The sequence below is a fragment of the Aulostomus chinensis genome, chromosome 1 (genome assembly GCF_037954235.1).
Source record: "Aulostomus chinensis isolate RoL2024-O1b breed Wild chromosome 1, RoL_Achi_v1.0, whole genome shotgun sequence".
Taxonomy (NCBI): domain Eukaryota; kingdom Metazoa; phylum Chordata; class Actinopteri; order Syngnathiformes; family Aulostomidae; genus Aulostomus; species Aulostomus chinensis.
In genome coordinates, this window is record NC_141320.1 from 35,589,557 (window position 1) to 35,594,657 (window position 5,101).

Consider the following 5,101-nt stretch of genomic DNA (forward strand, 5'->3'; position numbering starts at 1 on the left):
AAACACAAGAATCCAACCCAAGACTTTCTCTTCAACCATGTTGAGGTCTTCATGGCTGGGATGATGCAGGTTCTCTTTCTTTTTTTTTTTGAATGTTAAATAATTAATGTTTATTATGTTTTGTTCCAGTGTTAATTTGATGATCTAAACCTGATATTTAGACAATCAGACAGCACAAAAACAGAAAATGCCACCATATCATTGAAATTTTCTGACATACAAATGAAGGTGTTGACTCTTTTTGTATAAGCACCTCCCCTCTGTAGGGCTGGTGGCGCAATGGACAACGCGTCTGACTTCGGATCAGAAGATTCTAGGTTCAACTCCTGGCCAGCTCACTTTAAACTTTATACTGAGAAGATGAAGTGAGAACCACTGATCAAAGTCACTGAAGTCCTCCCAGGTTCCCTCCTTGTCTGCTGGAAACATGAACACATGAATGATCCTGCTACCTCTCATGTTAAGCTGCACTTGACAGTGACAGCAGGAGAACAAAAATCCCAGTGTGTCATCAACATTTCCTGTCAAATCAATGATAGAAGCTGTTGAGTTTCTGTATCAGAACAAGGAGAAAGGAGCCCCAATGAAAGAGTGATGGTTCTTGATTATGATTTTGTTCTTCACTCCTACACCAGAGAGTGAAAGTGTGGGCTGGCTGGGAGCAACTGCCTGCTTCAGAGTGGGAGGAGCCTCAGGACTTTCCAGTGAGAGCTGCAAACTTCCACCAGCGCCCAGTGCCAGCAGGTCTTCATGATGGAGCTGAGAAGAGCACAACAACACCAGAGCACTGGAGAGGAGCACAACACTTCTTTGCTTCCTGGCCACTCTCATGTCTGTCTGTCCATCTGGAGCTGGGGGGAGGAGCTTCACATGTTTTTCTTTTTTAAAAAAGGGAATGACATGACTTCCTCTGTATGTTAGAATATGAACGACTAAAAATGTTCATCCCCAGTTCAAAGTTAGAATTAAATTTAAAGTAGAAAACTCTTCCCTCTTCAATCCTGTCACTCAGTGTTGTAAACTGTTTCAAACAAATTCTACTGTTCAACAGTTCAAGTGTTTCTAATGAAGCTGAATGTTCGCCTCTTCTTTCCTCAGTTGTGTTTCTTTCATGTCCTCCTGAGATCAAAGACAGAATTCTGGGTACAAATAAAGACACCATCAAAGCCCCCTGATGACATCATCATCAATTCTGTCTTTGATCTGTGTCTGTCCAGTTTGTCCTGAGTGGATCCAACAGTTTCCCATGGGTGACTCTGTCGTGGTCTCTCTCCTCCTGCTGTCTCCAACTCTCAGAGTGCTTCTACTGGTTTCTCACCATCGTCCGTGTTGTTAGGCAGAGCACTGGTTAGGACTGAGGCCAGTGATGTCATCACCTCCAGCTGAGACCTGCCAGGTGATCCTGCTTCATTCAACTCTGCTGCCTCTACCACTGCCCTGACTGGTGAGGCTGACAGCAGGTTCTCTCTCATCTAAACTCTCTGTTTACAATGGAGGCTGAAATCCTTGTGATTGGTGGTTCAATCATCAGGTCTGTTGAACTCCCAGGTGCCATCACCTGCTGTCTTCCTGGTGCCAAAGTTGTGGACATTATTGAACGTCTCCAGGACTCATTGATCTCCACCCCTCAGCTCACATCCTGATTATACAAGTGTGTGAATGACATCACGAAGAGGCAGCCAATCATACTTCATGACCAGCTTGAGTCTCTTGCTAGTTCAAATCAGAGTCTGGGTAAATTCTGTGTTTTTTCTGGCTCCATCTCTGCTCCTTCCAGAAGCAGGGAGCATTTCAGCCTCTTTCCAGTCTGCATGAATGCTGAAAGGCTTCTGTACTGTTTGGCTTTGCTGTTTCCTGCAGCTTGGACATCAGATTAGAACGAACCACACTCACTAACTCACCTGTTCTTAACCACTGAGAGCTGATTTGGTTAAACATGGAAAAACACTGACTCTCTATGAGGATGTTCTCCTGCCCTGTGTGGGTGGAGCCAAGAGAGTAAAAAGACTGTGAGACCCAGAAATCAGGGCTTCTTCTCCTCCATCTTAAGGTGCTTAGACTGAAGTCTCAGCTCTGACTCTAGATCTGTTCTCTGTGTGCCAACATAAATGTGATTGGACCAGAGAAGTTGATGAGGATTTTGTTAACCTGAACCATGATAGAAAATTGTTTTAGTTTATTTGACAGCTGATTGAAGACGTGGGTCAAAACTGACCGTTAACATAGAGATGGGAACAGGAAGCTGACACAAGAGGAAGGTTCCAGCTATGAAAAAGGAGTCTGCAACCATTAACAGGAATGAGCGGAAGACAATGGATGAATGGATGGATGGATGTTCGTGAAAATTTAAACCAGACAACCACTGTAGTCCCTCCTACATGATAAGCGCCATAATTTTTCTCACTCATGTCTTTTTTTTTGGACTGGTTCCATGGTGTAATGGTTAGCACTCTGGACTTTGAATCCAGTGATCTGAGTTCAAATCTCGGTGGAGTCTCCAGCAAGTCTGTGACGGACATTGAAAGAGGAATTGCATTTTTCTATGGCCAACTCGTGCTACTTGGCTGTGGCTGGTTGGGAGGAGGCTCAGGCCCTAACAACGCTGCCACCACCTTCAATTAAGACCTCAGTTTTGTCCTGGTTGAGCTGGACAAAGTTCTCTGTCACCATGACAGGTAAATGGACATCAACTGGTCCTGAGTCATCAGGAGACACGGCCATGTGAAAAGAAAGAATCGCTGCTAGCTTGACAAAGAACTGCACAAACCAGGTTCAAGCTGGACTTTGGACCCTGGTATCTGCAACGACTCCATCAACTCCTAATCTAGTATCTTTGCTGAGGGTCCAACTATTTTACAGAACATTTGAGCATCACAACACTTAGCAGGACCTTCAAGTTGGATTCTCAGAGACTATTTCCCCAACCACTACATTGGCATCTACACTACCCAGATAGCAGGAGTCTTTGGGCCAGATCCGTTTGAAAGCTTCCTGATCCGGCTGTGGTGCACACATGACGGTTGTGGCCCACACATGAAATACAGGTTTTAACCCGAAAGCTCCAAAATCCAAGGTGAAATGAAAATGTGTGTAACTAACTGGATTCGGTCCGAACATCCGAAGGTGCCAAATACTGAAGTAAAATCAGAACTGGACCAATCCTGGGTCTGGTGTGGTGCTGATCTGCAATCGGGATGCGGGCCGTTTTTGGGCCATCGTGCGTCGAGACACTGTTTGTGTTCAAAGTTAAAATCCCACAATAAGAAGTAGCTGAATCTGACAGGTGAAGGTTTGGAACTACAAGATGGTTGATGTTTCCTTGACTTGATGCTCTGACTGTCAGGGTGGATGACAGCTTCTTCTGCTGCTGCATCTGAGTGGCTAAGATTTGTGTCCAACCAGATCAACTTAAAGAGCTTCAACAGACAAACTGTCCAGTTTAACAACAAATACCAGTCAGTAGGGCTGAGTATCGATTCAGATTTTCCTAATCGATTTGATTTGATTTTCCGAGGTCCGATTCAATTCAATTCACGATTCAATTCGATTCAACGTCCATTTATTTATTTATTTAAACCTGACCAAGTGACTGACAACAACAAAAAATGAATGTATATAAATCAAATTGAAATAAATTACAAGATAGACATTGTAAATAAAGTTTCTCCAAAGATGACACACATAAACAGGACACTCACTTAGCTACAACTGTCTCACAGCTTCTGTGCAATAACACTACAATGGTTGTGACAACTGCATCAGAACAGAATTAACAGCCATCTGTTGACTCAAATAAATGTAGGCAAATTAAAATAGCGCCAATATCTCAGTTTTTTGGAACATGGTCTGTATATTTGAAACATACAATGTAAACTGAAAAACACCATCAGACAAGTGGTGACATTCCATCTTGTTTTCCAGGCATTCTGAACTTCCTGTTTGGGTTTGGTTTGTTTTTCATTCATGCAAAAAAGAAAAGTATTTACAAGTCTAAACAGTTCTGAATTACTCCTTAAAGGGTTTTCTTGACACACGAATAAAAAAGATCTTGTAAACTTCTGAACAATAATCACAAACCTAAGTCCATAAAACTTCAAGACCTGTCATCCCTTTTCTTACTTGTTGGAGAGAGTACGATTTTTCTGCATGAAAAGGAGTTGATCAACATGTTGAGGAGTAAGGCAGCTCCTTTTTGCCGTCACAACATCCCCAGTGGTGGAAAAAACCCGCTCGGACGGGACACTGGTACCAGGTACACAAAGGTACCGTTTTACTTGGTGGGCCAATAGGGGATCCTGCTTTGCATGTGTTCTCCACCAGTTGAGAGGATTCTCAGAGAGTGGAATGGGTGTTACTTCCCTGTATATTTTGATTTCATCCTGGGCCTTTTCAAATACAGTTTTCTGTGTAACTGTCTCTTTCCGCATGTAGGCTGACCCTAGGAGAGACATCAGCGCAGAGGATTCCTTTGGTCTCTTTGGTGGAGCAACATCTTCAACGGGATCAGGCACAGCTTCTTCTTTTCCACCAAAAGCAGATGTTTGCTGTTTGAAAATAGCAAGAAAATGATCTGGAAAGACACTTGGAATACAATTCAGAATACAACTGCTTAATATTAAAATAATGAAGACAAATTAAATTTGAGTTGAATACAGTAAAGTACAAAAACTGTAGGAAATAAGTTTTTTTTTGTGTCAATAACTTACATTAGAAGCCTCCGCCTGTGCCACAACAGAAGCTTCAGTCACCAGTCGGGAGAATGTGTGGTTCCAGGCCTCATCAGGCAAGAAAGGCAGAGCCTTGAAACGAGGGTCTGACGCTGAAGCAACATAGAGCCTGTCCTTCAAGGCACGAACCTTGAAAAGATATATTTGATCACTTAAATATAATTTAATTGGAAATGAATGTGCATGAATGCACACGCATTCACCAACATACTTTTTAAGCTTACCTTGAATTGAGGTTGTTGTCTGCTGCTGTCCTGACCTCTTTGATGACTGTTGAATCCTGGGGGACACAGCGCATCTCTTCCAACAGTTGTGCATGCAAGGGTGCAATGATGGACAGAGTCGGGGATTTTTCCTCAGACTTGGCAAGAGTA

The 5,101-nt window shown here is 43.0% G+C and overlaps 2 non-coding genes across 2 annotated transcripts; both read left to right on the plus strand.

Annotated features, from left to right (window-relative positions):
• Positions 1 to 265: 265 nt before the first annotated feature.
• Positions 266 to 338, plus strand: trnar-ucg (transfer RNA arginine (anticodon UCG)). Its single transcript has one exon. It is a non-coding gene; the product is annotated as a tRNA-Arg (tRNA).
• Positions 339 to 2,425: 2,087 nt separating this feature from the next.
• On the plus strand, positions 2,426 to 2,497 carry trnaq-uug (transfer RNA glutamine (anticodon UUG)). Its single transcript has one exon. It is a non-coding gene; the product is annotated as a tRNA-Gln (tRNA).
• The last annotated feature ends 2,604 nt before the right edge of the window (positions 2,498 to 5,101 follow it).